The following is an 18,299-nucleotide window of genomic DNA, read 5'->3' on the forward strand; positions in this document are numbered from 1 at the left end:
AAAGCCACGTGATCGCTTAACCAACTCTGGAACCACCTACCTCTAGGTTTCCTGGTGTGTGATTTCGTTAGCCAATCCCTTACCGTTGCTTAAGTATTTTATTTTTGCAATAATCTTGCAACCCAAGGCAGCCCACCCCCACCCCCACCAGACCATCCAATGTGAACCTGGTGGGCTTTCTGTGTTATCCTTATCTCTGATAATCTGCCAGTAACACGGCTCCCTGCCTATCCTGAAGGCCTGAGATCAGAGGAACAGATGTGATACCCTGATGAAGGTGGTGACTTTGAGGACTGCAAATCTGGTGGAAGGTGTGTTAGTAAGCAGAACATGGAGAAAGGAACTCAGCAGAAACAAATTCTAGTTGTCAAGGGTTGAAGACCCTGCACAGTGAAGAACTGACATCCCCAGAGCAACCAGGTTGAGACCCCCTAGTGGATCAAGAAATAGTTCAGTGGATTGCACCCAGAATTTTTTTAAAAGAGAAATAGAACTGAAAAACATGAGCATGGGTTACATATGATAAAAAGAAAAGTGGATCAGATGGTAAAGAATCTACCTGTAATCCAGGAGACTTGGGTTCGATCCCTGGGTCTGGAAGAGCCCCTGGAGTAGGAAATGGCAACCCACTCCAGTATTCTTGCTTGGAGAAGAATCCCATGGACAGAGGAGCCTGGTGGGCTGTAGTCCGTGAGGTTGCAAAGAGTTGGATACAACTGAGCAACTAACACTTACCTATAGTTTCCTACAGCTTGTTTGAGCATATATAAACACTCATGCGAAATGCATTTCTCACTGAGGATGTTGGTTTTAAAAGTTTGGAAGCCTCGGCTCTGGGTATAAAGGTGTGAATCTCACAGGGCGCTCTTTTTGTATATGAGGGGCAGGGGTCTCTTTGTCCTGACATTTGGTTCCAGCCTCCCCAGGAGGGTCTGTGGGGAGCAGTGGACCCCCACTTTCCTAAGTACAGAAGGAGGCTTCCCCTTTATACATCGCCATGCTCAATTCTCACTTCTTTCCTCAGCAGGAAGGGATGGCTGGGACCTTTACCCAGAATCCCCACCTCTGGAATGTTTTCCTGTTTCCCAAGAACCTCCACTTTGCCTTTCAGAGGATGAGATGGTTGGATGGCATCACTGACCCGATGGACATCAGTTTGACTAAGCTCCGGGAGTTGGTGATGGACAGGGAGGCCTGGCGTGAGAGGCCTCGGGTCTCAGAGAGTCGGACACGACTAAGCGACTGGACTGAGCTGAATTGAAGAACCTCCACTGGGCAGGGTAATCAAGGTCTTTGGATACAAGGTCGTTTCAGAGCCTTCCCTGTGGGGAGCACCAACCTGTCCCGTTCCTAGTCCTAAGAACCTGCAAAGAGGTCGCGGCCAGCCTCCGTGAAGTCAAGAAACATAGGTGTGGGCCCTGGGAAAGCCTTTGCTCAGATGTCTTCCCCTCCCATTTCCATAATTTGGCAGAATCTTGAACATAGTGGGGCGGGACAGAGAAAAAACTAGAAAGCTCGACTTCTGCCACCAAGGCCGGAAGCCCCACTGGGGCCCCAGCTGGTGGTTAGCCCCTGTTTGTCATTTTGCAAATCTGGTCTACCCACCTCCGGTGAAAACTCCCAGCATCACCCCAGGGGGCAATGACTAATTACAAAACACATTTTTCTCTCTGTTTCATTTCGCTTGCTTCCCCGCCCACAGCACCACCCCCGCACAAGCCGCCGACTCCCTGGCTAGACTGGGTTGAATGAACTCTTGGCCGGCCCCTCCTCCCCAGTCTGCACCCTCTGGGGCGCTTTCCTGCCCGCTCAGCTTTACTTTCACTTTCTAGTCGCTCCCACTCTGCATCCGCTTCTTAACCCTGGCGCCCTGGCTGTTTTCTCAACGTGGGGGCCACTGCTGAAGCCCTGAGCTGCTCCCAGTTAGTCAGGTATTTGATTCAACGCCGGTCCACAAATCTTTATCCAGCGCATTCTGTCCCAGGCTTCCAGTGATCGGTGCTAGGGACCCGGGCAAGGTTCTGCACACCCAGCTTCTGGAAGCCTGATGACACAGAATCACAATCAAGAGATTAGAAACAGTGCACAAAGCCTCTGCGGCTTGGTCCACGGTGCTAGGGAGGCCACGGAGAGGGGACAGCTAAGCCGTTCTGGGGCAGCCAGGGAGGGGTCCCTGGAGGGGGGAGAGGTCTGCACTGAGGCCTGAAGGCCTTGGAATTGGCTGTTAGCCAGAGGAAGAAAGAGAGGCGTAATTCCAAGCCAAAGGAGCTGCCTATGAGTGCTACCACCTTTGGTGAGGCTGGCTGGAGCCCACCGAGAGGGGAGCAGTGTAAGGAACTGGGGTCCCCAAAGGCAGGAAGGAGGGAGATCTAAAAGAATCTTGAAAGCCTGCTAAGCCATTTGGATTCTGTCCTGAGGGTGATGGGGAGCCCTGGGAAGGTCTTAAGTCAGAGGGACATAACCGCATCAATGGGTTAGAGGTCAAGACTGTACACTGAGAAATGAGTCAGGAGGTGGTAGTTGCAGTGGGAGGAAGTGAATGGACCTGAGAGATACTGAGAAGGCAGAATATGGAGGTTAGGGAAAGGAAGCAGGCAGGAGTGACCCAGAGTTCTTGCTTAAATGGTGGTCCTCTGTTCCCTACCGGAAGAAGAGGTGGGTGGCAGGGTAGGGGGTGGATACAAAGGTCCATCTAGTCAAGGCTATGGTTTTTCCAGTGGTCATGTATGGATGTGAGAGGTGGACGATAAAGAAAGCTGAACATCGAAGAATTGATGCTTTTGAACTGTGGTGTTGGAGAAGACTCTTGAGAGTCCCTTGGACTGCAAGGAGATCCACCCAGTCCATCCTAAAGGAGATCAGCCCTGAATATTCATTGGAAGGACTGATGCTGAAGCTCCAATAGTTTGGCCACGTGATGCGAAGAACTGACTCATTGGAAAAGACCCTGATGCTGGGAATGATTGAAGGCGGGAGGAAAAGGGGATGACAGAGGATGAGATGGTTGGATGACATCACTGACGTGGTGGACATGAGTTTGAGTAAACTCTGGGAGTTGGTGATGGACAGGGAGGCCTGGTGTGCTGCAGTCCATGGGGTTGCAAAGAGTCGGACACGACTGAGCGACTGAACTGAACTGAGGGGGTGGATGACAAAGTCCTTCTGGACAAGTTGAATTTTACATGCCTGTGGAACACTAAGCCTTTGACTACTTGCTCTGTGCCCCATTCTAGACTGGCACTGCCACCCACACACGATGGTAATGGAAGGCAGGGTGAGGTGCAGTGTGAGCAGCAGTGAAGGTCTACAGTAGAGAAGTCGCTGCAGGCGGAGGACACCACACCAGCACAGGGCCAGAAGGCAGCGGCAGGAGGTGGGGTGGACAGCTCAGGATGGGTTGGAGGAAACCCAACGCTTCCAGGGGAGGGATGTGGTCCGGGTGTGGCCTGCTGCTGTGGAGGCAGGAAGGTGAGGCCAGCAAAGCTTCCGTGAGTCTGAGGGACGTGTTGATAGTGAGAGCAGTTTCGGTGGTGGTGGTGGTGGCAGAGAGCAGTTTTGGTTTTGAGGTTGGAGAGCAGCAGGGAGGGAGGCAAGCTGCCTGAGGCTAGGTCAGCTCAGCAGGGGGCCTGCTGGGCCCCAAATATCCTCTTCACCTTTCGGTAAAGTGTCATTGAAATAGCTTTACATGTCTTAAGAGATTGTTTCTCATTTTGTGCCCAAACCTGCCACCGCTGGGGGCCACGTGGAACCTAACAGGCTCTTGCCCCCTCCCATTTCAGAGTCGGTCCAGGAAGTATTCACCAGCCACATTCAGCCTCCTGGTCCCTAGATTAAACACTGCATCCTTTTCTTCCTCTGTTCTCGGGCCTGTTTCTGCCATGGGGCGCTCTTCTGACCACAGTACAGTTTTATTGGCACGTAGCATCATCCGAACATGGCCCACTGGCTATATTCTGCCAGCATGCAGGATAGGACCATCACCTCCCTCTGTTTATTTATTTATTTATTTTTTTAATTAGTTGGAGGCTAATTACTTCACAACATTTCAGTGGGTTTTGTCATACATTGATATGAATCAGCCATAGATTTACACGTATTCCCCATCCCGATCCCCCCTCCCACCTCCCTCTGTTTAAATGTCATTTTATGCAAAGCTGCCCCTCCCGGGGTGCACTCCCTCCATCACAGATCTAACTCCAAGACTGAAAGAGAAGCTGAGATTCTCTTAGACCCAGACTAGAGTTAAGTGTCTTAATTTGATAGATAAGAAACTGAGGACAGTCTGGAGATTGAGAACAGTCAAGAGACTGAGGACAGTCACAGAACTGGAGATTGGCACACGGACAGTCAGAGTCGCCAGCCCACGCCATGGGCACGGCCAGCAGTGGACTGGGGTAAGCTTGCAGCCGTGGTGGTGGCTGCTGCAGCAGGTTTGAGGGGGTGGCAAAAAATCAGTCTGAGAGCTGTCCGTGGGAGCACACACTGGTATAAATATTTTGGGGAGGGTATCAAAAAGACTTCAATCCAGGACATCCCTGGTGGTCCAGTGGTTAAGAATCCACCTTGCATTTCAGGGGACGTGGGTTCAATCCTTGTTCGGGGAACTAAGGTCTCACATGCCGCAGAGCAACTACAGCCACTCCTGAAGCCCGCCAGCCACAACTAGAGAGTCTGTGTACTGCATGAAAGATCCCGCATGATGCAATGAGGATCCCGCGTGCTAAGACCCAACGCAGCCAAGTAAATAAATAAAAAGAATTCAATCCCCCCCAAATACAGGGCTGTTGATAAGAAAAGGTGTAAGGATGTTGTCGCAGAGGTAGCTAATTATTCCATAATTTATTTTCTCCTCTTTTAGCGATAGAACCCCCAACTTTTTGAGGGGCACATCCTACTCGGTATAAAGATTCCATTTCCAGTGAGGTGTGGCCATGTGACCAAGTTGTGGCAAAAGTGGGTGTGAGCAAAAGTGATGTGCACCATGTGGGCTGTGTGCTTGGGGGGAAGTGATCTTCCGTTTTTCCTCTCTTCCACTTCCGATGGCTGGAATGTGGACCCGGAAAACATGGTGTTAAGTCTTCTTCAACCACATAGACGAGGGCATCGAGATAAAGGTAATTTGCATCCTTGACTAAAGCAGAGCCACCCTGTCCACCATGAATGCTTAAACACCTACTGAAACTGAAAAGAGAACTCGTTTAAGCACCTGTTACTGTGGGTCTTTGTTAAAGAACTGCATCCTAGCTGGTACAGACATTCATTTCAGCATTAAGTTATTTTTTTTTAAACAGAAATGCCTAAATGTCTATCAGAGAGAAAGCGAGTAAAGGAGCCATGGTAACTCCACACAATTAAGTACAAGAAATCATTGAAAAAAAAAGAAATAGATGTATCTATAGGAGCAATGTTCCTGATAGACTATTAAAATGAAAAGTGCAAGTGATAGGAGAATGTAGCAGATGCTTGTGGTTTGCAGGGTTTCGGGGGACAAGTTACTTCCTTCCTCTCCTGTAGAAGATACAGGGGACACATTCTGCCTTGCCTTGGATGGTGTGATCTGAGGAGAGAGGTCTAGTACTGTGGCAGCCTTTTTGTTCTACCCAGGAAGACTCTAGAGTTGGTGAAGGTGAAGCTGGTGGAGGTGAAGGACCCTAAAGAGAAAGTCCACATATCAAAGGACAGAAAGAGTCAGAGAGCCAGGTCTGCAGGGAAATTAAGGGGCTGAACAGAAGTCAGTGCGCAGTTAGTGAGTCTTCAAACTGTTTGTTTATCAGTTTAAGTCAATTTTAGCTAGGTTTTCTTTGGCTTTATAAAGATGATTCCTTATAAGGATAATTATTATAGTTTATTAATAAGCCAAATATTTTAAAATCTCAGTTTCCTTAAAAACAGATTAAAGAAGTGATGATACTTCTAATGGTACAATTCTATGCAGCCCAAATTTTTTTTAAAAACTCTACATGTGGTGATATAAAAAGATATAGATATTTCAAGATATTTCATTAGGTGAAAAAAAAGGGTGGAGAAGATTCTGTCAAGTATGCTACCATTTGTGTGAGAAAAAATAAAAGTCTGAGCGAATATGTTTCTTAAAATGCTTGAAGTATCTCTTGAAGTATACTCAAGAAATTGATAACAATAAGAACTTAAATAGTGAGGGAACTGAGGAGAGAAGAATGCTAATTTTTCACTGTCTACCCTCTTAGCTTTTTGAATTTTATACTATGTGTATATAATACCTGTGCAGAAAATAAAGTTAGTTTAAAAAAAAATTTAAAAAGAAGACTCATAAGGGAGAGAGTGTGCACACGGGACAATTTAATAATTGTCACATATACCTGCATGCACTCAGTGGGAAAGTCGTGTGTCTAGATGTTCCTAGAAGTCGAATGATATGCACCAAACTGTTAACAGTGGTTACCCCAGAGGAGAGAAGTTGGACCCTGTGAGTGTGTGCTGGGGAGTTAGGGTAGGGTTGGGTAGGGGTGTGTATGCTGTGGGGACTAGCTTATCAACTGGAAACTCACCCCACTCTAACATTTCTTGCCAGGCACTGTTCTGCACAAGTATCCAGTTTGCTTAATCCTCTTCCCAGGAGCTGAGGAAGAGCACTCCTATCACCTCCACTAATAGGTGGGGACAGAGGCTGAAAGGAGCCGCGAGGGACTGCAGAGCGGGCAGGCACTTGAGCTGAGACCGTTTGGATTCAGGTGACCTGTCCTGACACATGGCATTTTCCCACCTTTGTGACCCCCTAGGTGGGGCTGTTGGGTCCCAGCTACGTGCTGGGACAGGAAGCCCTTTGTCATGGAGCCCCTCACCCAACCGCCTCGAGGGCTCCGGCTCCGCTCTGGGAGGGCGGCAACCCCATCACAGTCTCCTGCTTCTCCCAGCAAGCAGCTGACAGACACCACTTCCCTTGCCCTCCCCATCTGGAAGACAGGAAACTGGAGGTTAAGCCTCATGGGACTGTATTTTGTTTAAGCTTTATTAACAACACTCCTCTGTTTACTTTGGGAAACATATAAGAAATTGGTAATACCCAGTGCGGATGAGGTTATGAGGAGGATAACATAGTGGGTGTACGGATAATATCGGTGGGTCTGCAAAGGATCTGGGGGAGATGACTGGACAAAATCCATCCCATTTAGGAAAGCACAGACCTTCAGAACTAGCCATTCCACTTTTAGGAAGGTATCTGACAGAACCGTTGAACAAGTATGCTGACCATAGCGGTCCCATAAATCATAACAGGCTCTGGAATTCTAGGCAGCTGTCAAAAGGAATAAAGTAACTCTGAATTAGGAACAGGGACAGAACATGTCTGTGGTGTAGTGTTTAAAATACAAGTTGCAAAATAATATGTAGAGAATAATGCAAGTTTTTTTTTTAAACAATAAAAATAATGTGTATAGAAAACACGTATATATAGAAAATGGTCTGAAAGCATACATGCCAAAATGATGATAGTGGAAAGTAGAATTCGGGAGGAAATGGAAGGTGAAAAAGAACTTTTCATTTTTCATCTGTATGCTTCAATATTGTCCATGTTTTTATAAAGATATCTTAGCTTTGTAATTAAAACTTTTTTAAAAAATTAGGAGCTAATAAATGATTTTTTTCATGGCCCAAGCATCAGCCTTCCAACTATCCCCTCTCCCGCATTGCCCCCTCCCTTCCACATGCTGTCTCATCTTCTCCTGTTTGCTATCTTTGGACCTGAGGCTTCTGAGCTGGCTGCAAGGCTCCAGAGCCCCTCTAAACCACACTCACTAATCTCTCCCTAATCCTTGCTCCCCAGCAGCTCAGACGGGCTGCTGTCTGCTCCTGTGGGAGGTGGGCAGGAGTCCCCTTGGTTTATACTTCTTGGTTTAAAAAAGGAAGCAGCTATGGATACTCAGGACTCCAGGACCTGTGAGCCTCTAGAGAGGGGGCCTGGGCTCTCCCAGGAGGCCTTCCTCTCCTCCTTACGCATATCCATTGCAGCCAAAGCATTTTCTAAGATTTGGGTGGGACCGCAGAGATGGTCTTGTTCCAAGGTGAGAACACTGCATCCAGGCCAAGCCTTTTTGCCATCTGCTTCTTTCCAAGTGTTGTCCCTTAATTTCAGTCTGAATGCTCACTCTTGTTAACTGTTCAATAAAGGCACTCCGTCAGAAAGCTGCCATCTGTATCAGAGCTTCTTGGCTGTGATGGCATGGGGGGGATCACCTGGGGAGATTTGCGAACTGCTGACACCTGGGCCTGCTCCTCGTGGTTCTGATTTATTTTAACTGCAGCGCTGGGATTTTTGTTACTCCCTAGGCAGGGCTGAGAACCACTGATTCAACACGGTCTGGTGTGATTTGTGTGTGTGTGCATATAGGCTGCGTGCATATATTAATGTAACCCATACGTAGAAACCTGTACCCCCACACACCACCAAAAGCCAGATTTCCCAGCACACAAAATAACATGCACTGCTGAGGTCACCAGCAAAGCAAGACACCCAAAAAAGCCAGGAAAAAAAAAAAAACATTTCAAATGTGATATTTAAAAAAATGAAAAGGTCAGAGTGGGGAAATTCAGAATCTTCATTGCGCTTCTTTGCTTGTTTTTGGATGGGGCTTTTCTTATACTCCATGTGGGGGGAAGAAGCCCCTTGATCCTTCCCTCGTCTGGCAATGAGACCCAGGGAAACCTTCCCAGACTGGGACCTGGGACCCTTCACTGCAGAGCTGCAAGGCTTGCACCTGGACACAGCTCTCCTCCAGCTACAAACATACAAAGAAATTATATGGGACTAAAAATAACCCTGTGTGTGCACAGTTGGGGCAAATGCTGGACCAAAAAGATACAAAAAGACACACACACACAAAAAACAACTGTCATTTCTGAAGAGCCAGGAGCAAAACAAAACTGGGTGTTGGGAGCAAAAGCAGGGTACTGGGCAAGCCCCCCTAACACTCAACACCACAAAGGGATGGGCAAACCACCTAAGCTACCCCTCACACCCAACCCCCAGACACCCCCCTACCCTCACCCCAGGGCTCACCCCCACCTCAGGGAGCCAGCAAGGGGACCTGTTATTTGTTATCCCTCTGTCCTATACCTGGTTCAGTATCCCTAGTAAGCCTGGCCTAAATTTCTTCTCTGGCCTCTCGTCAATTTCTGCTCATGGGGAAGGCCAAGAACGCTGGTTGGTATCCGCCCCACACCCTACATATCCACAAAGAGGGCTGGTTGCCCAGAGTCACACGGCAGGTGTCCTGGTTGAAGTGTCCAGCCCCTCTGGATGGGCCAAACCTGCCCCTGGTTCTCCCAGGAAAAGTCTTCAGAGTCCTGGCATGGGGCCAGAGGGCCCAAGGAGGCCATGCTCCCAGTCTTCCAGGCCCTGCCCCCACCCCAGAGGAGCAATGTGGCCAAAGGAACCAAGCTCCTATACCTGCAGGTGGCCCCAAATGTGGGGGGCTCTGACCTCAGGCTGAGGGGTACATGTGCGTGAGATGTATACATGGAGGCCTGCCTCAAGTAGAGGAGAGTGGACTAGCTTCAGAGTCATTTCCCAATCTCAGTTTGATGAGTCAAGTATACAGAGTGAATCCCAAGGAAATCCTTGGGGAAGTCCTATGAAGAACTGATGGGTTGGTTTTCATCTGGGTAATAAGGGAAGCTTTCCTGGAGGAGGTGAAATTAGAACTGTGCCTTGAGAGATGAGCAGGACTTAACAGGGGAAGGAGAGAGAGAAGACAGAGCTGTCCCTACCTACCTGTCCCTACCTACTGCTCCACGCCTCACCCCTCCTCTTCCCTGACCTGTGCTACAGGATCCCTCTGCAGCCTTGAGGACAGAGAGCTCTGGGAGAGGGCTAGGGAGGAGCCAGAGGGTGCCCACCCCCACTCCCCTCCTGGAGATCAGCCTCACAACTGAGCATCCCTCTCTGGACCTGCTGGGCTCAGTCCTGATTCCTCTGACCTGGCCTTGAGATGCCCAGTCAGTCTCCTCCCGAAGCCCCTGTCTGACAGCGCATCACTGCACCAAGTCAAAGCTGGGGAAATCACTCTGGGGGCTTCCCTGTGGACCCTTGGAGCCTAGATCTCAACCTGGAATGGCCTCAGAAAGATATCAGAAACCAGGACCCCACTCTTGCACCTGCAGAGTCTTGACTATGCCAGGTGAGTCCTGGGCTTTCTGAAGTTGCTTCCAAGGACGCGGATGACCAGCCAGGATTGAGAACCACAGCCAGTGCCCCCAAGGTAGGGGAGAGAGGGAGGCAGGCAAGATGGAAGGAGGGGGGTCAAGAGGGACAGCTGCCCAGGGGAAAAAGCCAGAGGCACTGGGACAGGTGGAGGACCAGGCCCAGCTAAAGGGGACTCTGTAGAAAACAAGTGTTCAGTGAGCAGCCCTGAATCTGGCCTCTGTTCCCCAGGCTCTCAAGGTCAGGGAGAGGGAGCCAGGGACACCTGTTCACCACCAACAGGGGCAGAAAGACACAAAGGCCCCCAAAGAGGGCCTCCTGTCGTCTATGGTTGGTGCTTCCCTGACAGCAAAGACTTCATCTGTTCACTGCTGTCTCCCCAGCACCTGGCACATGGTAGACGCTGCTAAACATAATGACTGAGTGAACTTTAAATGCCAACCCGTTTCCTCTACCAGGACTGTCAGGGTTTCAGTCTGTGAGCTTCTTGCATGGAACAGAGGTTCAGATAGTAGTGCTGGGGCAGAAGAGTTAAACAGGTATCTTTCTAAAGAACACATAGAGATGGCCAACAGGTATGTGAAAAGATGCTCAACATTGCTAATTATTAGAGAAATGCAAAGCTAAACCACAGTGAGGTATCACCTCACACCAATCCAAACGGCTATCTTCCAAAAGTCCATGAATAATAAATGCTGCAGAAAATGTGGAGAGGAGGGAACCCCCCTGCACTGTTGGCGGGAATGTAAATTGGTGCAGCAGCTATGGAAAACAGTGTGGAGGTCTCTTAGAAAACTAAAAATTAGAGTTCCCATATGACCCAGCAATCCCAGGGCCCTCAGGAAGAACAGGCTGGGGCCCTGACCTTGACATTTCATGACACTGGGAACCCCAGGCCTGTCTGAAAACCGAGGTGATCTCCAGCCCACCTGCAGCCCCTCTCACCTGTGTTGCAGGCGCAGGCATGTGTAAGGCTGGCCCTGGGGCAGTGAGGAGGGGAGGGGCAGGCTGGGGGTGGAGCCGCCCAGAGGCTGCCCGGGGCCTGAAATCCCTAAAGCATCACTGGTCCCGTCTAGCTTTTCATTGAGTTGCTGGTGTTTCAAGGCTATCTTCACTGGTGTTTGCCTTCCAAATGAGAGCCAAGAATGGAATTTCAGGGGTAGTGACGTGCAGTGGTCATGCACCTGCACGCAGGAAGTTCAAATTCTCCATCTTGACTTTGGACAAGTTGTTTGACCTTCTGGTGCCTCCGTGTCCTCATCTGTAAAATGGGGAAATAACACCCACCTCACAGGGTTGTGGTAAAGGATTTAATGAGTACCTGGCATCTAACATGTATACACGTGGAAGTGTGAGTAGCTATTGTACTTTGTGGTATTTCTAGGAGACATCTGTTTAGAAGTGGAAATGTCTTTCAGCACCTCTCAAATTGTCTCCAAAAGTGCTTTACTCATCTCTTGAGAGGCCAACCCAGCTGCCAGGCCAGGACAGGGACTTTCAGAGACCAGGTGGATGGCGTGTCTGATCCAGATCAGGCACTGCCGCCTTTGAAATGTAAATGAGGATTGTGTTTTGATTCTGTCAGTTCAAAGGGAAGCAATTGGATGGAAGCACTGTTTCCCCTGGGAGGAGGGCAGGAAAGCCCCGATGTTGGGAGGAGGGGAGGTGTGGGAGGAGGCCATTGGCCATTAAACCACTATCTGGAGAACTGGAGAAACCACCTTGGATATCACCAAGTCCAATCCTCCCACTGTACAGATGGCGAAACATCCTCTCTGGTGAGTATTTCTATCCTTGGAGACTCAGTTTCCCCATCTTCAAAGCAGAGGTGTAACCTCCATTCCGCCCAACTGCTGGGCACGTGTAGGAGGCAGGGAAGGTGGGATGGTAGAGCCCTTGAGAGAAGTGTCTTCTGCCATAGAAGGCACCCTGGCGGGGCCCAGAGCTAGCCAGCTGGAGCTGGGGGATGGGGTTCATGGTTGAGGTCAAGTCCCTGGCGCCTACCTCTGCCTGGCCCTTCCATACTCCAGTGGGAATATGGCAAACAATGAGATGAGTGGTTATGGTCCCCCAGAGGGCCCCTCGTGGCCACTTTTGCAGCACCAGTCCCTGTTCTGTGTCCTCCTTTGGATCATTTTTGTGCTGCCCTAATTTCTAAGAATTTAGAAACTCCTTCAGCGGCAAAACTCATCATGGGAATAAAAACTCAATTCAATTCTCCACTAAAAGCATCTCCTCCATTGAAACGCTTTGCACGCATGTTAGATTCTAACAAATTCAGATTTGAAGTCCCATTCCACCAGTTACTAGGGCAACAACGTTAAACAAACCTTGGCTCTTGGAGCCTCAGTTTCCCCATCAGTAAAGTAGAAAAAGTCATCTCTGTTTCGCAGATTATTGAGAAGATAAAATTAATTCAGGCATTCATTCAACAAAGTTTTACTAAGCATCAATGTGCCAGGCATTGATGATACAGCTCTGACAGATATTAACCAGTGAAGGTGAAAGTGTTAGTCACTCAGTCAGGTCCAGCTCTTTGCGACCCCATGGACTGTAGCCCACCAGGTTTCTCTGTCCATGAGATTCTCCAGGCAAGAATACTGAAGTGGATTGCCATTCCCTTCTCCAGGGGCATCTTCCTGACCCAGGGATTGAACCCAGGTCTCTCACATTGCAGGCAGATTCTTTACTGTCTGAGCCACCAGGGAAGCCCTTATGAACCAATGGTGACCCCAAAATCTGTTACCGATTGTGCTGACTGCTATGGAGGAAAAACACTCATGAGGAAGAACTAGGAGATCTGTTCTGAAGGATAACAGGTGGGATCTTTTTCACTGAATCTAAAGCACTATTACTTTATTTATTTATTTTTAAAATAACTTTAAATTCTTTAATGTATTTAGTTTTGGCTGTGCTGGGTCTTCGTTTCTCTAGTTTCAGGGAGTGGGTGCTACTCTAGTTGTGATACGCGGGCTTCTCATTGTGGTGGCTTCTCTTGTTGCAGAGCATGAGCTCTAGGGCACACAGACTTCAGTAATTGTGGCACAAGGGCTTAGTTGCCCTGTGGCATGTGGAATCTTCCCAGACCAGGGATCGAACCCGTGTCCCCTGCACCGGCAGGCAGATTCTTAACCACTGGACCACCTGGGAAGTCCCCTAAAATAATATTATTTTAGATATCACCAAGAAAGAAAAATTTTACTAATTAACCATGACACAGAGCATTCTCACCTTTAGAAATGTTATTTTGTGCTTACTGAAAAAAACTCTTTTAGACTTTCCTTCAGCCCCAGAGGAGTTTCCTATTTTCCACCCAATTTCAAACAAAAAAGATTTGTAAAGGCAGAGATCAGAATACGGTAAAATCCAAGAGAAATCCACTTTGCCCTGCAGCAAGCTTGCTTGGTGTAAAATCTCCAGGCAGAGTTGGTAGAAGATGGGCTCCCTGGCTGTGGTTCAGTGGAAAAGGGAGACAGGACAGAAGGGTGTGTGAACTGGGCAAAGAAAAGGGCTGGAAGGGTGGGAAAGGAGTCCTGGCAGAGGACTCACTGCTGAGCTCAGCTTCAGGTTGAATAGAAAAGTAGCCAGAAGGAAAAAGAGTCAAATGCCAGACCAGAGAATCAGTACACACCATAGTCTGTAAAGTGCATCCTGTTGTCAGAAATTTAACAGATGCATCTTCCTCAGAAGCATAGAGCACCCCATTTCCCAGACATTGGTTTCTAAATGCCATTCTCCACTAAAAGGAACCATGGCACTTTGGGAAAACAGCCAATTCCAGAGCTCACTCAGGCAAAGTATAAGATGACCCTGGAACGTTTTGTTGTGCCAGAAAGTGATGATGTGCTTAAAGGAAAAAATAATAACAAGGACATGTCAATAAGAATGGAGCCAGCCTGAAATGGTTTCTCCTGGACAAATCTGGCATAATTTGAGCACTGAAATAAATCATGAGACTTCTAGGTTATAACCCAAAAAAACAAAAGAAGAATCCATGAGTTCATCCTGATATAAATAAATTAATGAATAAACAAATGAATGGGGAAGGAAAGAATGTTCTTTAGGAAAGAATTATAAATGGATGCTATAACTAGCAGGGGATACAAAACAAGATATTTACATAATACACACAGCAGAAATTTTTTCTTTTTTGCTATAAAGGACATTGTTAGGACATTTGAAGATGTTTGAAAGTAGGGAAAACCACCAAACCATTCAAGTATGACCTAAATCAAATCCCTTATGATTATACAGTGAAAGTGACAAATAGATTCAAGGGATTAGATTTGATAAGAGTGCCTGAAAAACTATGGGCGGAGGTTACTGACATTGTACAGGAGGTGGTGATCAAGACCATCCCCAAGAAAAAGAAATGCAAAAGGCAAAATGGTTGTCTGAGGAGGCCTTACAAATAGCTGAGAAAAGAAGAGAAGCTAAAGGCAAGGGAGAAAAGGAAAGATAAATCATCTGAATGCAGAGTTGCAAAGAATAGCAAGGAGAGATGAGAAAGCCTTCCTCAGTGATCAGTGCAAAGAAACTGTTTCAGAGGAAAAAAATAGAATGGGAAATACTAGAGATCTCTTCAAGAAAATGAGAGATACCAAGGGAACATTTCATGCAAAGATGGGAACAATAAAGGACAGAAACGATACGGACCTAACAGAAGCAGAAGATATTAAGAAGAGGTGCCAAGATACACAGAAGAACTATACAAAAAAGATCTTAATGACCCAGATAACCATGAGGGTGTGATCACTTACCTAGAGCCAGACATTCTGGAGTGTGACGTCAAGTGGGCCTTAGGAAGCCCCCCCCACCCCCACACACAGAGAAAGAAAAGAGACTGATGCAAGGGTAGCATGGTGGTAAATGTTTAACAGCATTTCCTAGGGGGAAAGTCCCTGATTACTAGTTTCTGTTCTGTAAATTCTCTGCCTCCACACCACTTAGTTTCAAGCCGCCAACATGAAGTCACTGCACAGGGAGTTGGGCAGAAATACACAAAAATGGCTCTAGCATCCAACACACCAGGACAAATGTAAGCATGCTAAAAACCAACGAAGGGGGAAACTCAGTGAAGGAATTATGGCAATTATTTGTACTACTTTTTGCAATTTTTATGTAGTCCGCAATTATCTCAGAGTACAAGTTGGTCTTTTTAAGCGTGTCTCTTAGAACTGATAAAACTGGGGAAAGCTGGTAAATGCGCATCCAGGTAAAGGCATCTACATGTGCAAAAGCTCTGAGGCTGGAGAAGCACAGTTTGTCTGGAAATTTAAAAAAAACAAACCAGGGGTTTCCCTGATGGCTAGGACTGTTGAGGTTCTGGGTTCAGTCCTTAGCAGGGGGACCAAGATCCCACAAGCTGCATGGTGAGGCCAACAAGACAAAAGCCAAAGAAAGCCTGAATGCTGGGGGCAGAGTGGCTGAGCGCAAAGTCAGCTGAGAGGTGGGCAGGGGCCGGGACATGAGGGTCTGGTGGGCTGTACGGAGGGTTTGGGTCCCGGTGACAACAGCAGGGAGGACCCATCAAAGGGCTTTAAGCAGTGGAGGGCAGGGGGAATATGGCCTCATTTGCGTTGATCACTCTAGCCCCTGGCTGACCCTTAGTAAACAGTGACCATTAATATGGCCTTGTTCGTTGGGCTTTCTGCTGTCACTTCCCTTAGGGTCCCGTTGGCTCTACTGGAGTTGACAGCAGGTGGCCCCATACTCACTTTTGCCAACTGGACTTCCAGAATTCCAGGCCCTGCCCCACCTTCTCCCCTCACCCCACTCAGCCCCGCTCTCTGGGTGCATTGACCCGTCCCCTTTCTGGGAGTCCCAGAGCCCAGGGGGACCTTGAGAGGTTCGAGTTCAAGGTGGAATGAATGGGCTATTTGATGGGGATCTCCCAGGGCAACCTCCAGGCTTCATACAGTTTGAGTGGCTGTGGGCTTCCTTTTTTTTCCAGATGAATCACCGCTCTGTGTGACTGTGATGGTGTGTGCCCTCCCACTGACGTGCCCTGGGGCCCTGCAGTAACAGGAGCAGGCTGGATCTGGGCACAGAGCACTCCTCCTGTGAGTCGCCTTAACTGAGCCGAGGATCCCGCTAGGTATTACCGTGCGTTCCTCATCAAACCCTTACAGCAACCCCGGGAGGGTCCCGGACTGTTCACACAGTTGGCCCCCAAAATCAACCCAGGCCTTCGGGCCCCTAAAACCCCCACTTCTGCCCACAGCGCCACCCTGCATCTTTTAGTGGCATTCAGGCCACGTAGACAGGCGACCTGGTGTGACAGAGGGCCCTGCTGTGTCGGAAAAGGGTTAATTGGGATGCCTCAGCGAGCTCCAGTTTGGTGAGGTCGGTTGTCATGGCAACAGCAAGGTTGGGGGAGAGGGAGGCGGGCACAGCAGGATCTTCTGAATCACTGGATGTACAGCCCATATGTTTATTTTCCGGTGAACCCCTTCCTTCCGGGGTCCTCTGGGACTGCACGTGGCCAGCAGGAGCGGCTGCGCAGGGCCAGGGGTGACACCAAGGCTGCTGCAGCCCCTCCCCCAGGGCACTCTCACCAGCCCCCCTGGGCACCTCTCCCACCAGGAAGACCCAGGGCTTTTGCCTTCAGCTTCCAGATACCCAGACTAGGTGGAAACCCAGGAAAGAACACAGATTTGGGACCAGAAGGAGTTGCACAATCATTCATGTATTCATTCTTTGACCAGTTGCTTATTTCTTGCTCACAACACACTAGTCACTGCGCTAGAAGCTGTGACCTGGGTTTTAGCTGGAAGCCAGATGGGCTCTGCACACGCACTCATGGGCCAGACGGCCCCACCACTTGCTTTCTGTGTCACCCTGGGCAGGTCCCTTTCCCCTTCTGAGTGTGTCTGCAAAATGAGGCCCATTTTGCAAAATGCAGCTGTGGGGATGAGACCATATATTTGAAGCATTTACCTGGGTGCCTAACCCATAGTCCCCTGGAGAAGGGAAAGGCTACCCATTCCGGCATTCTGGCCTGGAGGATTCCATGAACTATATAGTCCATGGGCTCGCAAAGAGTCAGACACGACTGAGCGACTTTCACTTCACTTAGTAGGACTAAATATGCAGTTATGACAGAAAGGACTGTAGGCTGTTCCCCTTTCCCTCCAGCCTCAGAAGGAGCCAGGTGATGGTAAGATTCACCCATGAGGGGCCCCAGCTCTGGATCCAGAGGATCACTGCGAGGCGAAATCTCCACACTGACTTAGCTAGAAGGCCAGGCTCTTCCCTCACTGGACGTGTGTGACCTTGGCTTCCGTTTGCCCATCTGTAAGGAAGGAAGGATCCTCCAACACTTACTGGAGGGAATGGACCTGAGCTGATGGACAGCCTTACAGTGGGCACCTGACCATTCCATCCCACCATCTGATCCGCCCCCAGGTCAGAGGAGCCCGAGGCTGCTACCTCCAGGCATAATTAGATCCCACTTCCAGCCTCACACTCTAGCCTAGATTTTTGCCTGCAATGGACCTCAGCATCTATCTGTTAATTTGATTCAAGTTTGATTTTCTAAGCCGAGCTACCCTAGCCAAGGAGAAAGATCTGTCCCAAGGTTCATCCAAGACCCTGCCCTTCCTGATCCCTAATTATTTCGTTCCCCATCAGCCCTGAGCTTAACTATGTGACATCCTCCCCGACCCCACACCAGGCCTGTTCTCCTGTACCGACCCCTGACATCCTCAAGGTCAACCTGGAGCCACCCTCTGCAGCTTCAGCATGGGGCAGGCCTGGTGGGGGACAGGAAGTTCATCTGGGCTGGATACAGATACAGGCAAGACCAAACCCACCCTTAGGGACAGGCAAAGAAGAAAAGCATTTAAGAATTTTACATATTTCAAAACACACAGAACTTCACCACAGTAGTGATGGGAAAATTCAAAACGTTGAAGGACTTCCTCAAGCTCATTTGTGCTCATATTGATTTATTGTGTACTGCTCAGGGAGACAGCGAAGGCCTAACCTTCTTGCAGCTTGATGTCTCCAGAAGTTTTAATATGGCCTGGGAAATGGAAATGGCGCCCAGTCTGTGGATGCCTCTCAAGTTCTGTTCCTGGAGACAGGGAGGGAAGGTGTTTCTTCTTGCTTCACTTTGACA

At 48.7% G+C, this 18,299-nt stretch overlaps 1 long non-coding RNA gene across 2 annotated transcripts; it reads left to right on the forward strand.

Moving 5' to 3' along the window:
* The first annotated feature begins 1,814 nt into the window (after window positions 1-1,814).
* On the forward strand, window positions 1,815-8,110 carry LOC122444159. Of its 2 annotated transcripts, none has more exons than XR_006270183.1 (4): window positions 1,815-1,931; window positions 4,575-4,740; window positions 4,859-5,114; window positions 6,551-8,110. It is a non-coding gene; the product is annotated as an uncharacterized LOC122444159 (long non-coding RNA). The 2 variants fall into 2 exon arrangements; XR_006270184.1 differs by lacking the exon at window positions 1,815-1,931 and adding an exon at window positions 4,276-4,394.
* Window positions 8,111-18,299: the final 10,189 nt, after the last annotated feature.

This window comes from Cervus canadensis, chromosome 6 (genome assembly GCF_019320065.1).
Source record: "Cervus canadensis isolate Bull #8, Minnesota chromosome 6, ASM1932006v1, whole genome shotgun sequence".
In the NCBI taxonomy this organism is placed as follows: Eukaryota; Metazoa; Chordata; class Mammalia; order Artiodactyla; family Cervidae; genus Cervus; species Cervus canadensis.